We start from the raw sequence: 19,538 nt of genomic DNA, 5'->3' as shown, positions 1-19,538 counted from the left end.
CACAAGGCCCGAGGGCTGAATCTGGTCCTCCACCTTGTTTTATCTGCCCCAGCATCTTCTTGCTACCTGCGGCAGCACCAAGCTCTCGCTTAACTGTTAGCCAGTAGTTACATTTATGCAGTCCTAAAATTACATTTGGCCCTTTGAAGGCAACAGTGAGGCTGATGTGGCTCCAAGTGAAAATGAGTTTGACACCCCTGCTCTAACAGATCCCATCCCCCTTTTAATGTACATAATGTGGGGGTGTATTTGGAAAAAGACAGACTGATGTGTAAACGTCTCTCAGGAATTGTGTAACCTTCAAGGGAACTTTCTGGGGTAATGGAAATGATCTATATCTTAATGTGCTGTTATTACACAGGTGATACAACTGTTAAAACTATTGAAATATAACATCTGTGTATAAAACAATGCAAATTTAATTTGTTGTTGTTTTATAACCCTTGAACACATTATTTTCATTTTCTGGCTCTTAACTTTCCCATCCTCAAAAAAGAAATATTCTTCACTCCAAAAGATTATAGTGAGGTGTGTTCCCAAGTTCATTCGTTCTCTTTCTCTTTCTCTCTCTCTCTCTCTCTCGTTTCTTGCTCTTATCCAAGAGCCCTTCTTTTGCCTCTGTAACTTGTTTCCTCAGCCCACAAAGATCAGCTGATTCATGTATTCTACCTTTGTGACCTTCTAAATAAGCTTTTGCTTGTATTAAAAAAAATTATAGTGAGTATGAAAGAAGTTCTGTAAAATACTTATGGTGGTGTCTATACAGTTACTTGCCAATTCTGAATCCACTAATATTAACCCCAGGCATTTTTCAAAATCACCTGAGTCCTAAAACATTCACCCAAAATAAAAGCTATATATTCTCCCTGTCCTTTTACCAATCTCTTTTGTTTTGGAAAAATATGGCTAAACATCTGTTTAAAACTTTTGCCCACATAGCTTCTCTTTCTCTCTTTTTAAACAAAAATCAAGTCTTTTGCTTTCATTCTTCTCCTTCTGCTCATTTACTGATGGCTAAAAGTTCTTACCTTAAATTACTGAAAAATTTTAATGTATTCTGTCCAAAGTCAATCTACTATAATTCCTTCCTCAAGAGCCTAATGTACTAATACAAGGAAACAACAAAATAATCAGTTGACAAGAGGATATTGCATTAATTTTGCAATATCCTCTTCTACACCTCTAAAAATCAAGATTAGTCCACCAAATATCTCAGCTACCCTTAATCATCCATTGCAAAAGTACCATCTACTGAAAGTTATATAATTCATTTCCTATATTACACTTTGAGATACAAACATACCTAGTTAAAACTGGGGTAATCCATACTTTAAAAGTACAATTGTGTTAAAGTAACAGTTTCTTTTACTAACTTTCAAATCAGTTTTTAGAAGTGTGTAAGCAATTCCTTGTTCTAGAATTCCAGGACACTGGAACAATTTCACATTCATCTAGCATTTACTTAACAAACACTTATTAGGCACCTAAACAGGTCTGGCACTAGACAAACAAAGATCAGCTCAGAGCAGCAAACACCTTACCAAAGCAGACAAAGTAGAATTACTAAAATAATATCCTTTTCTTACAACTGTGAAGGACCTAGGAAAAGGAGTTGGAAGTAGAGTTCTTCCAACTCTGCACTGTTCTTCCAGACCATATTTCTGGTCTTCTAAAACCATTTGGCCATTGCATGAGTCCAATATTACACTTTCTTAATGTCTTCTCCTTTGCTTTCACCTACCCTCTCTTCCAGTTAGGCTCCCTTACAGGGAGGACTTGAAAGCTTGTCTCCATTGTTTTCTTAACCAGGCCTACCATCACCTTGCATAATTTCACTCCTGTGGACTTCTGACCTACCAGCAAAAGGTCAAGTACTCCCCCAAGTACTTGACCTTTCTGAATGATCTCATCCACTTAACATTTTAGTGATTTTTTTCAAATATTCTGACTTGGAACTTACTACCTAAAACAGCTAACCAACTATGAAAATAAACCTTAGTATACCATTCTTAAAACAGAACCTATTCCTCAATTTTATATCATCAATTTAATCCTAAATACCTCTTATAACCAACACTTCATTGAGTCTTTCCCATTCTCAAGTCATTATCCCCATTATGGCTTCACTTCCATATCAAACCCAAAACCCAAAATGCATCATTTCAAAGGCTCTCTAGCAAGCACGCTTAACATTTGTCCTTTTTTTTTAAACCACAACCATTCTGTGAACTCTCCACTCTTTTTCAATACAGCTACCCAATGTCTGCTCCTTTATTTTCATTGCTGAGCAATGGTGCAGAAAATCTTTAAAAAGCGAAAGAGCAACCTTTTAAGTATATGTTTTCATTAGATACAGTCTTCTGTTTTTTAACTAATTGTTTGCAAAGGGTCTGTTGCAAAATAAAAGTTTTACCAAATAATGAAATAAATTAAATTAGAAATTCAGTTCCTCAGTTATACTGAACTCATTTTAATTGTTAAATAAACACAAGTGGCTAATGGCTACCATAATGGAAAGTGGAGATTTTAAAACATTTCCATCAATGCACAAAGCTTTACTAAACATTGCTGCTCTACACATTGTATGACAGAACTGCTCTGCCACTATTTCAACTCATGTAATCTCTAATTTCCCAATGACACCACCTACTGCCATCCTTGTGACTTAACGAAGTGTGCAAGCTGCAGCACGAACACTAAACAACAGACTGGGACCAAAGCGGTATTAACAAGAGCAGTGGCATCAAATCTATCTTCCACCATCACCTTAGACCAAAAGGAGTTAGTTGTCCCTAGTCAATTGTGTCCTAGCCCACTTCCAAACCTGGAGATCCCCACCCCAATACTGAGGAAGGTGTTGGTCACACTGTATCTGAGAAGGGTTAGGGAGAGGTATACTTAACAGATTCCTTTCGGATTTTATCACTTGTTAAAGACAGAAGTCATTACTGCACATGCATCTCACCTATCAATAGACTAGACCATGGCAGAAGCTGGAAGTAAAAATCTACCAAATCTACTCAGACTCATTTTACTGTAACTGTTAATATTAATGTTTTATTAAAATATTTATTACATGGCCCTGGCTGGTGTAGCTCAGTGGATTGAGCGCGGGCCTGCGAACCAGAGGATCGCGGTTCGATTCCCAGTCAGGGCACATGCCTGGGTTGTAGTCCAGTTCTCTGCAGGACAACTCCCAGCAGGGGACGCACAGAAGGCAACCATACATTGATGTTTCTCTCCCTCTCTCCTTCCTCTCTAAAGATAAATAAATAAATAAAATCTTTTAAAAAAATATTTATTACAAATGCTAAGTATGAGAAAAGGATGCTGGGGGGCAAAACATAAAAACTATTACTACGCTAGGCAAATGCAGGACAAATCATTAACCTTGAAAAAAGGTTTTTGGACCTCTACATTATAGTATCTAGGGGAAAAAATTGACAAAGTCACATGCCTTAGGGTAAACAGCAGTAAGGATCTGTATGTCAATATCATTACAACCTGCATGTCCATAACCATTAAAATGGCTTAATTTTCCTTAAAGAAAAAATTTTACACATAGCTGTGTAATTTACAGGAAAAAAAAGAGAAAGACATAAAGACAAAAAAAATTAAAAGAGAAAAAGAAAACAATGAAACAAAATCACCCAGGAAGAGCAATGTATGAGGAGACCCTGGATTTTAAGCCAGTCTTTTCTGAAATGAAATAACACATAATCAAACCAGACTTAAGGATAAGAAATTATTGCCATCTAACTACCAGCCCTACATATCTCGTAAGGAAATGCTTTGTAAAATAAACTGAGTTGTTCTTGTACCTCGCAGGAAACCTTTAAGGACATGAATGCCAACTCAGGTCCTCAGATGATCAGTTAATAATTCCAAGATTATTACTCAGTTAATAATTTAATAATAACTGAATTCTTATTCAGTTAATAATTCCAAGACTCTTAACAATAATCAGTAAATTCATATGAATATGCAGAGCACAAGTAGGCATCAAACAGCTGTTCTATCTTGGAACAGTACTTACAGCAGTAAGAAATGAAGTCATATAAAAATGTTGAAAAGGGGAAACTATGGGCTCCTCTGCAGCTACAAGGCTATATGTGTTTTAACTGAAATCAACTAATTGTGATCCCAAAAATGTACAAGAATGGTGATTCCCTACATGTGATTCTAACAGTCTACATTCACTGAGGAACAAGAACATTCTAACCATAATTCTGACACTGAAAAGAATTCGCAGGCAGAAATATGTTTTGCATTTTTGGTTTTCACTACAATTTGATATGCAAAACACTTATTAACAACACTGCCTCTGTAACACAAGAAAAAAAAACATTAAGTAACAAGAAATTAAATATAAAAACACACTGCATGCTGTGGGCATATGGTAAAATTTTCTCAATTTTACTTTCAAGTTCTGAAAACTGAATAAGCTCTGCTGTGTTTACAGTATTTCCCTTATTTAAAGTGTAACAAAACCTCACCAAATAATGAGTGACAGGCTACAATCTGGGTGGACAGTCAAGTAAAATTAAGTGCATTTCAGCATTGTGTAATTAAAGCTTTGGGTCAAATGTTGCAAATTCATTCAATAAAAGAGCCTATAAATCTTTTCACCAGCTTGCAAAGTCTTAAAACCTTTTCCATGTTTAGCAATAGGCAGAAATGCACCATTTGTCAGAAAGGCAACCAGAATTATCCAAATAGGGTTTGTGAAAATAAACATGTCTCTATTATTTTCCCTTCGTGAGCACATCGGAGGAATATGAGGATATGAACAGGAAAAGGAATTCTTTTTATTTTGAAAAACTAGCCTATCCACAATTCAATACCCCCTTACACTCACTGGGATGGCTAAATAAATAAAACAATATCAAGCCAATGCTGCAGAGTAACTGGAACAAATGGAACTTTCATTCACTACTGAGATTGTATAAATTGGTACAACCACTCTGGAAAGCACTGTGTAATATATAAACATAGCCCTGTCTGGTGTGGTTCAGTTGATTGAGTGCCAGCTTGTAAGCCAAAAGGTCACCAGTTCAATTCCCAGTCAGGGCATATGTCTGGGTGAAGGGACAGGTCCCCAGCTGGGGGAGTGTGAGAGGCAACTGAATAAAACCTTTAAAAAATAAAATGTAAGGCCTTCTGGTCAAGATGGAGGTGTAGGTAGGTAGATACACTTCACCTCCTTGCACAACCAAAAGAAAGACAACAAATTTAAAAACCCAAAATTACCAGAACTGCCAGAAAATCAAACTGTATGGAAGTCTGACAACCAAGGAGTTAAAGAAGAAACATTTAATCAGACTGGTAGGAGGGATGGAAACAGGCAGCCAGGGCAGAGAGGACATGTGGTAACATGGTGGTAGTGGAACAGAAGGTCCCACATTTGACCAGATAAACCCAGAGGAACAACCCTGCACACTACCTCCCACTAGCCTCCTGCCTACCCTCCCCCCTCCCCCGGCCCCTTAGTTCATATCCATGGGTCATACATACAAGTTCTTTGGCTTCTCCATTTCCTATACTATTCTTAACTTCCCTTTGTCAATTTTGTACCTACCATTTATGCTTCTTATTCCCTGTACTTTTTCCCCCATTCTCCCACTCTACCTCCCCACTGATAACCTTCCTTGTGATCTCTATTTCTGTGAATCTGTTTCTGTTTTTTTCATGTCCTTAGTTTGTTTTTGTTGTTGTGCAAGAAAGACTGCACAACCCAGGGTTGCATAGCAGGGAACTAAAGCTTCAAAACCTCTGGCTATAAAGTCCTGTGGGGGTTGGGGAAGTGGAAGAAACCCCCACCCTCACAGGAGAGTTTGTTGGAGAGACTCACAGGGTTCTAGAATGTACACAAACCCACTCACCCAAGAATCAACATCAGAAGGGCCTTATTTGCTTGTGGGTACTAGGGGAAGTGACTGAAAGCCAGCCCAGAGCCCAGCAAGTGGCACTGTTCCCTGTCGGACCTCTCCTCCACAACAGCACCAAACACAGCAAAGTGGGTTGCCCCACCTTGGCGAATACCTAAGGGGCTCCACTCCTTACAATGTAACAGGGGCACCAAGACAAAGAAACCAGCACTCAAATCAACAATTTACAGAAGAAAGAAATAAACACTCAACCAGAACAGAATGAAGAAACAAAAATTTTTAAAAATGAGGAGAGGCTGAGGAACCTGCAGGACAACTTCAAACATTCCAACATCCAAATCACAGGGGTGCCAGAAGGAGAAGAGGAAGAGTTAGAAATTGAAAACTTATCTGAAAAAATAATGAAAGAGAAATTCTCCAATCTGGGAAAGGAAATAGACTTCGAGAAAGTCCAAGAAGCTCAGAGTCCCGAAGAAGCTGGACCCAAGAAAACACAAACCAAAGCACATCATAATTACATTACCCAAGGTTGAAGATAAGGAGACAATCTTAAAAGCAGCAAGAGAAAAGGAGCCAGTTACTTATAAAGGAGTTACCATGGACTATCTGCTGATTCCTCAAAAGAAACCTTCCTGGGAAGAAGGGGCTGAAAAGAAGTATTCAAAGTCATGAAAGGCAAGGATCCACATCCAAGATTACTCTACCCAGCAAAGCTATCATTTAGAATGGAAGGGCAAATGAAGTGCTTCCCAGATAAGGTCAAGTTAAAGGAGTTCATCACCAAGCCCTTATTATATGAAGTGTTAAAAGGATTTATTTAAGAAAAAGATGATCAAAAATTTGAACAGTAAAATGACAACTCACAACTATCAACAACTGAACCTTAAACAACAACAAAAACAAACTAAGGACATAACAAGAACAGAAACAGATTCACAGAAATAGAGATCACAAGGAAGGTTATCAGTGGGGAGATAGAGTGGGAGAATGGGCGAAAAAGTACAGGGAATAAGAAGCATAAATGGTAGGCATAAAATAGACAAAGGGAGGTTAAGAATAGTATAGGAAATGGAGAAGCCAAAGAACTTGTATGTATGACCCATGGATATGAACTAAGGGGCTGGGGGAGTGGGGAGGGTACGCAGGAGGCTAGTGGGAGGTAGTGTGCAGGATAGAGGGATTAAAGAAGAGAAAAAAATGGGACAACTGTAATATTATAATCAATAAAATATATTTTTAAAAAAGTAAAACTAAACATAAACAGATTCTGGCTGATCAATTCCACTACAAGGTATATATCCTACAGAAATGTATGCATGGGCAACAAAAGATACACACAAGAATATTCTCTAGGGAGTCTATTCTTTGTGGCTCAAAATTGGAAATGCCCTAGATGTTCATCAAGAGTGGAATGGATAAATTACGGCATATATAGTCACACAACAGAAGAAAACACTATAGAACAATGAAAATGAATAAGCCACTACTACACACTACATGGAGAGGTCACATGAAGTGTTATGGTAAGAAGCCAGATACAAGAGTATACATGCATGCTGTATGATGCTATGTGCATGTCTTTGAATGTAAGTTTGACTTCTATAAAAGTTTACTTAAAATACAAAAGCAAGTAAGTATTTAATAAATAAATAAGCAACCTTGATGCCTAGATATTCTCAATAAAAATCCTGTTCCCAGAGCTATGTTCCTATCATCCTAAATTTGGGACAGAACACTTTTTTGAATCTTCCCTCATGCTAATTTAAAACATTTTTATATTATAATTTAAAACATTTTTATATTAAAACAAATAATGCTGTGTTAAGGTAACAGAATGTAAGAATTAAATCCTTTTTAGGTGAAACCCAAGTTCTCTACTTCCACCACCACACTACCTTGATCACAATCGATCTTTACACCCCGCCCCCAACCACTCAAGAGATCACCTTTTACAGCCATTTATTTAGTAGAAACATTTGAAAGTAATAAATAACCTATCCTAGTAGGGTCATTATGAGAATAAAAAAAAGTGTACATATAAAGATTTCAGCACTGTGCCTAAGCACTCAATGACTAGAGAGGATTAATAAACCCCAAATACAAGTCATCCAGGTCAAGGGCTATTTCCCAGTCATCACTGTAAACACAAAATCTGGCACTTAATACTTGGTCAATAACTATTTGTGGAGTAAATGAATGATGTGAGCTAAAAACAGAAAAAGAACAAGATGAAAACAAGGCAAAAGTAGGCATGAGGAAAAGTTCAAAGTAAGGTCATAACCCATTTTTGTTATCAGGGTGTATAAGAAGAGGTTTAAGTCTCAAAACAAAGCAACAAAACCATATACATATAAAACCATTAAAATAAACAAAATTGCCTCAGTGTTACTTTTCTCACATATACTTCACACAGCAGAAGTGGGATGTTTTAACTAAAATTAAAACACTCCTGAATAAATCCCTCATGAGATTGACTGGAATTATAAGTATACTACAGGTTATTTTTTAAGACATCCATCGGAGAACATCAATATTCTGACTAAATGTGTCTTAACAGAGATGAAAGAAAAGTATATGTCAACTGAACCTTTTATAAGTATTATTTTTATGGAAATAAAAGTGGAATTTAGATATCAAAACTGTCAAGATTGGAATCTTACATTAGTTTCAAAGACAAGTCAACAATATACTTTTATCTTCATTTTGTGTACTAAATATCAATGAATCATTTATTAAGGGCCCCATCCCCTTCCTTTTAAAGCACATCACCTGGTGATGTATCTCAGGTCACGAATAGCATTACTGTTTTTCATTGACCAACATTTGGACAAAACACTGAACTATGTGAAAAGCAATATTCTAAATGTAAAAGTAAATCATTCAGTTATTATCACAGCTCTTGAGATAGGTACTTAATCATTTCCATTTTACAGATGACAACACTGAGACAGAAATGCTAAGTAGCAAAGCTAAAGCTTTAGACGGCAGACCAATGCACATTCATAGCCTCTACCTATGCTGCCCAGTGCACTCTGAAGTACAAGTAAAGCAGAATTAAATGTATTCTGACTTCACTTGATGTTGGGACGTTAGTTACTTTGAAAACTTTGGGTGATAACCATAAAATGATGTAGCACTAATGGCTCATTTCATTAATTCTAAGATACCCATTTTTTTCATATTTTAACATTTCTGAAAATGATAGTATTTTACAACTGTAATTGACAATGCCCTCTCTCTTGAGGGGACATAAAATAATGGTGCATACGGTGATTGATAGCAAGTATAACTCAAAACTTATGATATTATCTATACATCATAGATTAGTAATAAGAGGTAAATGAAATAAGGTAACCAAGCTAAGTACTGTCTGGTACAAGTGCCTTAAATTAAAAAATGTAGTTCTTCCCTTTAAACTAAATAACCTATAAGGAAATTCCATGTAAAGATATCTTTGCACTAGATTAAGTTGTCAGTTTCTCCTGCCCATGTTCAAATAATCCAGGTTTCATTACACAACCTGATGAAGAAAATTTTTTTAATAAAGGACTTGGAGTGGGGTAAGGAAGAGAGACGAAACAACAGTGGAAATAAAGCCACCTGAGAAAAATAATAAAAAATAATCCACAGTGAAGCAGAAGTATGATCAGAAACGACAATCTGTGTGGTGTGTGCACATACCCCAGTAGAGCTTCTCTAATAAAACGAAACATACTAAACTGAACTGCCATGTTCAATAACTGGTCAATAAAGGTCTAAACTTATCCTAAGAGTTGCCAACAACAAAAATATTAATAAAAGTCAATTTATTTAAATTTTTGGTAGCTTCCTGTGTTGATACTTGCCTTGGCGATTTTAGGATGACATATTCAATAGTATTCTGTGTTTGTGTTTGGTTTTGGTTTTGTGTGATAGTATAAAAACTATACCTTTCAAGGAAAATTCCCACTGCAAAACACCAGAAATTGTATCCAAATTACAATGAAAAAAAAAATGCCTTAAGACAATTGCACTGTCTACCTTAAATATCAATTATTTGGAGGGCAGAAATAACACACAAGAGGAGGAGTACAAGTGCATTTTACACAAGAAAAAAACTTAAATTTCTTTCAGAAACCACACAAACAGAAAACATTTTTAGATAACAAATCTCAAACATTTAAAAAGCATCACACTACTTCTCAGTTTCACTACCACCTTTGAGATCTTACATTACTAATATGAAGGTATTGCAAAAGCCTTCTTTTTTGATTTTGAATTGGTATTCCCAATAATTTTTATTCCTTTTTCTAATAAAGGATAAAAGGCAAATATGAAAACCCCAAACGAGTTTGTGGGGCAAGGGGTAGCTATTTTATTAGCACATTCATACTGCACACATGACTTACAATATTTCCACCATACTTTTGCTCCAATTATGTAAACAACCCATCCAATATTTGCAGAAAAAAATTTAATTTGTTATCTTTTACCTATGTAAAGTTCTGTTTCACAACACTATTCAGAATGTAATGTTAATAATTACTCTGGAAAAGGTTGCCTGTTTTTAAAAATCATAATATACGAAATGCATACACAGGAATTTAGTAATATTTAATAAACTAAAAACCAAGGAGAGGACAAGAGCAAAAAAAAATTAAAGTCAGTTAGGAACTAATAAAAATAAATTTTAAGTCATAATTTTATTAATATGAAATTTAAGGAAGGCGTTCTTAGCAGATGTTTCTACAATAACATAAAGAAGGTATTTCAGAAACAAGTTTTAATGTAACCCATTCCTTTTTATTTTACGGGGGATGCCTCCTAGAACGTTTATTTATCATGGTTTTAAAATTCATTTTAATATAATTTTCCCTTCTAACACACTCTTTTTAATGAAACTTTGATCTTGCCAATTAAGGTTTTGCCAACTACAGAAAGTAATCTCTTTCTTTATTCAGAAAGTAATCCCTACAGATAAACAGTTTTCTAAGTGTAAGTCTAAGGATGTTCAGACAACTACCTAAAACAGCATTTAAGGTATCAAGGGGATGTTATTATTATAATGAGCCCAAAAGCACCATCATTGACCATATACCTGAAGTTAACAGTAAACTCATAGCAATCCTTACCAAGGCCTTCATTTTCAACTCTCTAAATTTGAGAAAAAGTTACAGGTACTGAATCATTACTTACTTAATGATTCTATAAGTATAGGTATAATATATAAAATATATAGCTAACCGGTAAAAATAAAACACCACCTTGCCCTGGCCGGTGTGGCTCAGTTGGTTGAAGAATGGTCCCACAGACAGAAAGATCATGGGTTTCATCTCTGGTTGGAACCCATAGAAGGTAATTAATCCATTGACCAATGGAAAACAGTAATGCCATTTGGCAGCACTTCTGCCAAAGTGCTGTTTTCCTTAGAAAGCCTTCCTTAAAGCAGTTTCTCTGTGCTTCCAAGGCAACCTGAATAAACTGCTATGACAGCTCTGGTCACACTATAGTAACAATATTTAAATGTCCATCATCTCTAGTCTCTAAGGACTAATGACATTCCTTAGAAGTCTAGTATTCAATATCTAATAAATAATACTTAAAATACTTATTTTGTTTGAATATGTCCCAAGTGAGAGTTATACAGAGTTTGAGATGCATATAAGAACATCCAGATGATGATAAATAGAAACATGAATCTCAGCCCAGGAATGAAGATATGGCTGGTGCTATAGATGCAAGTTTATTCTGAATTTGAACTGTTACTTTGGCAGATTAAAACAATATTCATCAAGTAGTTTATAGATAGGCTAATTTTCTTCATGTTGATAAATATGTGTACTTTTTAGTTCCTAACTAAATTGATTTCTCAGCTTCATTCAAAATAGTTAATTAGCCACTCCCTTCTTTTTCAAAAAAGTCTATTGCCTTGGCCTCAGTGACATCAAGGAAAATTTCCTCCAACCTCTGGTTACACCTTCTCAGCCTCCTTTACTCCATTTTTTTCCCTTATGTTTAAATATTGAAGAGTCAACCCTGGCTGGTGGTTCAGTTGCTTGGAGCACCATCCAGTACAGCAAAACACTGCAGGTTCAATCCCAGTCAGAGCACATGACTAGTTTGGGGGTTGATCCTGGGTCAGGGCACCTACTGGAGTCTCTCTCCCTCCCTTTATCCTCACTTTCTCTCTAGAATCAATGAACATATCCTCAGGTGAGTATTAAATGATTAAATAAATAAATATTTAAGAGTCATACTGTGACAATGAAAATACCTCTATTTTCTCTCTAAATCCCGTATTTTGCCATGTACAATGTGCACCCACATTTTTGTTCCAATTATATATTGTGCCCATGGTATGTGATCATTATGCCTATGTATATTTTCCCTTCAAATTTTGGCAAAAAGTTCACCTTATACATGGCAAAACAGGTACTTTCTCCTTAGGTCATCTCACTCCCCACCTCCCACACCAAGACATCAATTATAACCTATATACTGACTATTCCCAACTGTACTATGTTCAATACTCATGCACTTCCACTGTTGGTGGGATTGCAAACTGGTACAACCACTATGGAAAAACAGTATGGAATTTTCTCAGAAAACTAAAAACGGATCTACCTTTTGAGACAGCAATTCCACTAATAGGATTATATCCTAAGAACACTGAAACACCAATCCAAAAGAACCTATGCACCCCAATGTTCACAGCAGCACAATTTTACAATAGCCAAGTGCTGGAAGCAACCTAGGTGCCCATCAGTAAATGAATGGATCCAAAAACTATGGTATATTTACACAGTGGAATTATATGCAGCAGAAAGAAAGAAGCTCCTACCCTTTTCGACAGCATGGATAGAACTGGAAAACATTATGCTAAGCAAAATAATCCAGGTGACAAAAGATAAATACCATATGATCTCACCTTTAACAGGAACCTAATCAACAAAATAAACACACGCAAAATATAACCAAAGACACTGAAATAGAGAACAGGCTCACAGTGACCGGAGGGGTGGGAATTTCAGGGGAAAGGGGGAAGAGTTTGCAGGAGTAATTATAAAGGACACATGGGCAAAAACAAGGGGGGAGAGGAGTGGAAACAGGAATGAGGTGGGTAAGGCTGGGGAGGTGGGCTGGGATGGGGGTAAAAGGCAGAAAACTATACTTGAACAGTGATTAAATTTAAAAAATCATTAAAAAAATACGCACTTCCCAGAAACTAACAAAAAAAAAAACACAGATCCTTTCCCCAAATCGCCTATATTAGACACAATAACCACTTACCCTGAAATTAGCCTTCTCCTCTCTCCAAGCCCCCAAATCAAATCCATCACCAAATCCTATCAATTTTACTTTGATAATATTTGTTAATCCAGCTACTTTATCACTGCCATACTGGACCAAGATTCCATCATCTCTTGCCTAAACTACTCTAATAGTCAAACTCAATTCTACTCAAAAGTGTGATGTGTGGACCAATACTGTTTTACAAACTACTATTATTAGTCTGAAACAGGTAAATACAGAAACTAAGTGGAAGCGTTTAGAAATTTTTATAGCCACAACATCCACTTTATTATGTTACCAAAGTACCAGCATAGATTAGAAACTAAAACAAGCCACAACATCCATTTTATTATGTTACCAAAGTACTAGTATAGATTAGAAACTAAAACAAAATAAAACAAAACGGGTCCTTAACCACAGACACATTTGAGCAGCAGCTGCCTCTCCAATCTGTCCTCCACAGAGGAGCCAAGTGATGTTTCTAAAACGAAAATTTAAGTAACTTCCTCAGCTGTTTACCATTCTTCAGTGCCTCACATTACTCTTAGAATTAAATACAAAATATTTAGGTTTCCAGTCTAAGAAAGAGTGGATTCAACTACAAGGAAAAGCTGGGAGGATGAGTATTTTAAGTGAAGTAATCTAGGTCCAGGATTCTTCAAATACAGACAAAGCATCATAAACCTCCAAAGTAAGGCTGAATGACACTATTCACAAAGAAGCCAAAAGTTGAGATGAGCAAAAGGTGAATCTTATTTTTACTGGATCTACTGCTCAGATGGAGAAAACCCTACCGTCCTCTTCATGTGTTTGTAAACTCAAGCACAGGAGGAATTAGGAGAAAGGGTACCAGAAGGGAACAGAAAGGAGAGAAGTCAAGACTTGAACCGAGAAGCGCGGAGCGATCGTGTCGTACCTCGGTGGATTTTAGAGAACTTGTGCTTGTAGGTAAGGAGGTTGAGGGCATGACCAGTGTGGCGTGGAGGTACTGAGTAGTGTGACTGGGAAGTCGAGAATTCGACCTAAAATGGGTAACAAGGATGACAACGTCGAGTGTACATGTTTGAGACCAGGAGGTACGGACGGGGACGTAAGTGAGAGGAGGGCGTTTCTCGCTTACAGCACTACTCAGGGTGGGAAGAACAGACAAGGTGTGAATGGGCGGGCGTGGAGGTGTACGGGTAAAGAGGACTGGGGCTGTGGAACGAGAAAGGGGGCCAGACTTTTGGAGGAAAGTCTAGGGGATCCTGGTAGGCGAAAGCTGGGAAATCAAAGGGTGTTGGCGGGGGGCTGGGAGGTAGGAGTCCCCAGGGGAAGTGGAGACTCGCGTGGGGAGGGCGGTCCGGGGTGACCAAGGCTGGGGCGGAGCGCCTAGGGAGGAAGACCAGCCCTGAGAAAGGGGTAGGCACGAGCAGGATTAGGGTCCCGGACCAATGGGATGCCCCCCCCGCCCCCCCGCTCTGGCGCAGGCGAGTCCGCGGGCCGGGGGCCAGGGCTGCAGCAGAGAACCTGAGGGGGAGGGACACCTACCCGGACTTGCGGCACGGTGACGAACAGTCCCGGCGGCGGCTCCTCTCCCGCTGAAGCAATAGCGGCGACGGCCACCGGAGCCCGAGGCTGCGGCGGCCGTGGAGGCAGAGGTGATGGCGGCGAGTCCCTGTGGCGGCCGCCTCCGCCGAACCGCATCCCTCCTTCCCGTCCCGCCCTCCTTCCCTATCTCCCGGTCCTAAACTTCTTCCCCGGGATAAACAAACCGGCCGCCAGGGGCAGCCGCCTCCGCCGCTCCCGCCCCCGAACAACCCCCCCACCCCCCGTCCCGGGCCCGTCCGGGCTCCGGCTTCCGAGCTGCGTTTCCAGTCCCAGCTCCAGTCCGCGAGGGCGCGTGCGCGCTGCGAGGTGACGGCGGCCGCTCGCGAGGTTCTTTCTGCCTCCCCGCCGCGCTGGGTACTTCCGGGCCAGTCCAGATCTGCCGCCGGGTTTTGGAGGTAGCCGCCGCTGTTGCCACCGCCTGCGCCTGGCACTGGCTTCCTCCTGGCCCGGCCGCTTTGAGGAGGCCGAAGGACTTTACCTTGGGAGGGCCCCGCCTAGGCGCATACTGACCCTTCCTTGCTTAAAAGGCCCACTTAAAACGCCTCCTAACTCGTGTCTTTGACCCAAGTAGGGTGCGAAAAGCAACAACTGTTTCTGCTCACGATTTCCTGGGGACTTACCAGGCTAGAACTGTATGAACTGCTGAAACAAAAACTGCAGTATGCAGTCTATAAGGAGAAAGACAAATGACCTGCCACAGTGGAACGGCTTTCCTTTGGACGTGATGAGCCTCAAATGGAAGTCTAGGGCCTAGGAGAGTAGGGGTATGTCTCGGGGCAGCCAAGGAGCAGGCTGTTTCCAAGACTGGGCGTTGGTAAACGAAGTGCTCTCTAGATAGAGGTCTGAAGAGATGAGAGGACTTCCTCATGGAATTTAGAGAAACAGGTGATAAAGAACAGAACTTTATTTAGCAAACAATGGGCAAAAGATAATTGATCTAATTGCCAAGAAAATTCTCATTTAAACAGGTGTGAGGGACTTAACTATGCAGGCCTTGCCAGAGCAGACATGAGTATCAGTTAAGAATCCCGACTCATTTCACTGTAACTGGGTATAATAACTCAACAGACTGTTTTAAAGAAGAGGGGGTGGGGGGAGTGGAGGAAAATAATTTATTATTTTACTATATTGAGCACTGTAAGCAAACTTGTATAATCTTTTTTTTAATCCTCTCAACTTCTTTACAACTTCACAGTGAAAATTCTCATCTTACACAAAGCAACTGAGAATCAAAAAGAATTACTCATCCCAGTGTTACTACTGAGGTTCGAAATCTGAAATTTGAAGATCCCCATCACTTCAAATTAATATTACATTGGCAATCTTATTAATGTATTTAACCCAAAACATGTGTTACAAAAAGAGAGTAGAAAAAGATAAGACCAGCCTAACCATAGAGTTCAAAGTTAGGCCAAGAGTTTAAAATAAAAACAGAAACAGAAGTGAACACTGGTGTGCTGGGAACTGGTGGAGAAAAGAAATATTAGTGTAAAAATTCACATTTCCCAAGTATGAAGAAACAACCATTAAAACCATTTGTCATGCCCTGGAGGGATAGCTTAGTTGGTTAGACAGGTCCTCCCAATAGCCAAGGTTGCAGTTCATCCCTGGTCAGGGCACATACAAGAATCAGCAAACAAATGGGCAAATAAGTAGAATAACAAATCAATCTCTTTCTCTCTCTCTCTCTCTCTCTCTCTCTCTCACACTCTCTCACACACGCACACACAAATGAAATTTTTTAAAAAAACCTTTTTGCTTTACTCACTCTGGGCCTGTGTTAATTCCATATGTGACAGATACTGTGAAAATTTATTTTCACCCAGGCCTTTTAGCTATTTCAACCCCTTAATAGTATATCCTGCCCTCTCTTACACTGGTCAATTTATCACTAATAAATGTAATATGCTGAAGGAATCAAATTATAATAAATCCTTGAAGTAGAATTTCTAATTGGAGTTCAGGAATGAGTGGGATGGATGACCGTTGACACTTGACTGGTTCTAATCAGGGAGTGGTTCAATGAACTAGACTATTATAATAGGGCTTTAATTTATTGCTGCTATATGTGACTTTTAAAAATACGTTAGAGCTTTATCACTGGTGTACAAAATAGTATACTTAACCCCATCATGTATCAGGCTTACATCTCTTAAGGCATTAGCCATCAGGGTCACCCAACTACCTAACTCCTTAGAAAACAAGAAATTATGATAATCATTTTGCTGCTTATTTGTCAGTTTTCTATGGGAAACCAGATTTATCATTGGATGCATCTGACTTTGAAGTTTTACTTATTGTAATTAATAGCTTCGTCGTAGTTGCTAAAGATCAGAAGAGCCATTCTCTGAGCTTAAGGAGCACAGATGAGGATCACACTTTAGATCTTCTTGACCCAGCCCTACAAGGCTCTGACTGAAGACCCAACCAAGTATCCCCATTTTGATATTTTAGGGACTGCAGCATCTTATTCGTCTTTTCTAAATTAAACATCACAGATGTTCCCTTTTCAGAACTGGGTACACACAATGGACTTGGCAAACAATCCACTAATGCATTATTATCTTCTGTTTAGAGGTTAAAAATAATAGTGATATGCTTGTTAACAAGCATGATATACTTCATGAATCCTCAGTGATCACTCTCTTAGCTTCCCTGGACATTGTGCTCATCTCCTTACCCTTGTGTGGTCCACTAAGCTCTTCCTCTCATAGTGAGCTGGCTTCCCTTGTTTTTCTAAACTCCCATCTTAAATTTTCTTTAAGGGAACCAAACTCAGGCCTTACTTCTATAGCCTAACACATGTGATCAGACACTTAAAATTTCGCTTTTGGAATTTATGTGGAAAAAAAAGAACAACTCGTTGACTAATTTTTTTTTCACTTTTAATTACAGGCCTGTTATCTGGAAAAGATCACTAGGACCTTTGTTTTAACTTACACATTTCATTTTCTCTGCCCGTGTCTTCATTTCTTTTTCTATCTCTGGATTTCCACCTTGTTTGTGAATTCCTATTTTATAGTACTTTTGCATTGTATGATACTGTTTAAGGATCCCAAAACTTCAGAACTCTAGCATTATCCCCACAACCTTGTGCAGTAATGCCTACAGCAAAAAAGAGGCCAGTAAGTTTGATACACTTATCATTCAGAAATCATTCCTAGAAAACTGAGAACAGGGCCCACCCAGAATTCTGAGAACAAAGTCATTTTTATGTCTTTGTTTAGGTCCTGCATTGATACCCCTATTTTCATGTCCCCAGCCCCATTATGTCAAGTATTTCAGGATGCTCAATCATTTCAAATTAAATAAACATTCATACATTTATATTTATTTAGATAAATATAGATATTTACTTAGCCATATTTAGTGTTTTGGTCCTCTGAATAATCTGTTGAGTCCACTATAGGAGAGGTGATTTTTGTTTTCCTTCTATCACCATGTGAAGAGTTCACTAGTTGGTGAACTGGTACATTTTATAGCCATTCAATCAAATATTAATTTTAATCAGGTTTAAAACATATCTGAGGCTCTTAATACATTAATAATCCCTAGATTCTGGGTCAGTAATGGATGTTAAATGAATGAGAAATAGCAATACCACTACCTAGGCAGCATTACATCTTGAGAAATCTTGGTCACCTATGTGTTAAGTTCTCTATTTACAATATATTAGGAGAAAAACAAAAATGATCTCTTCTACAAGTTATCCAAAGCTCCTATAGCATCCCTCCAGACATGCCTTGAGAACTCTCATTCCAGGTCACTTACAGTTGCTGGGTATCTTTCGCCGTGCCAGGATCTAGGCGGTCACTGCTGCCATGATCTAGTAGTCTCTGATGACCTCTCTCTTCTTTAGCTTGGCCAGCTAAGCTCTCGCTCCTCTGCTGGTGCCCAGGCCCTGTCCCTTCTCTGTTTTCAGGTAACCTGAGAAGTTGCAGTTGATTCTGAACCCTGGAAAGAGTCCCAGGTGAAGCCTAGGGCTCTGCACTGCGCTCTTCAGCCAGAGGTCACCAGCCTCTGCAGCAGTCCCAAATGGCTATAGGGTGCAGCTGCTCAGTCTCCTCTTTTATCTCTGCTCAGTCATCACAATGTCTTTAGTCAGGGTCTTTGATCCCCTCCCAGAGAGACACACCCTTCTGCCTATCAGGGCAATTTCTGACTGGAGGATTTAATTTAAACATCTTCCCCTGCAACACCCACTGGATAGTTCGCTGTCTCCTTCAGCCTTGTTCTCCCTGAAAGTTGGGGTCACTTCATTCCACTCCCCTCTGATCATGACTCAAGAAATGGCAACTCTGTAGCTGTTTTCTCTGGCCACATTAAGGGGTCCTGCCTGCAGGGTAATAGATGGCCTCCTGCTTCTCTCAGACTGAGGCACCCCTCCTCCCAAGGGGGAAGCATATAGAACTGGGCCCTGCTCTCACACCAGCAATCTAAAAGTCCTAGAAAACCCATTGGATAAACTTCTGTGTTGTGTCTGGGTTGGCCCTGCAGCCAATTAGGCACTAAGTGAATCTCAGAGTCTTGGAATTTCTGTGCCCCCGTGTTCCTTAACTCCCTCATTTTCCACTACTCTGCAGCCTCAGAAGCACTGAGTTCTCCTGCTCAGTCCTTGCTTCCCTTATACCACTTCCCCACTTTGGAAACTAAGCCAGCTATCTAGCTGCTGCCAATTCTGCATTCATACCCCAACACAACTCTTAGTGGCCATCTGCCTCCAGATGGTTCTCTGCTCTTCATAGCCCTTTGCTGCCAACCCGCCTGCCAGATTGGAAACCTTGGTAT

At 39.0% G+C, this 19,538-nt stretch overlaps 1 protein-coding gene across 1 annotated transcript in view; it reads right to left on the bottom strand.

Moving 5' to 3' along the window:
• The window catches only part of SPOPL (speckle type BTB/POZ protein like), an 81,811-nt gene extending 63,100 nt beyond the window's left edge, over window positions 1-18,711 (bottom strand). Inside the window, exon 1 of the mRNA XM_037028903.1 lies at window positions 18,522-18,711. The gene's annotated coding sequence lies outside the window, so the exon portion shown is untranslated. The remainder of the gene's footprint in view (window positions 1-18,521) is intronic.
• Between the last annotated feature and the right edge of the window lie 827 nt (window positions 18,712-19,538).

The sequence above is a fragment of the Sturnira hondurensis genome, unplaced genomic scaffold, assembly GCF_014824575.4.
Source record: "Sturnira hondurensis isolate 20B ecotype Veracruz unplaced genomic scaffold, ASM1482457v3 Scaffold0000256, whole genome shotgun sequence".
Taxonomy (NCBI): domain Eukaryota; kingdom Metazoa; phylum Chordata; class Mammalia; order Chiroptera; family Phyllostomidae; genus Sturnira; species Sturnira hondurensis.
The sequence above is the reverse complement of the archived record's forward strand: the minus strand, read 5'-3'. Positions and strand labels throughout refer to the sequence as shown.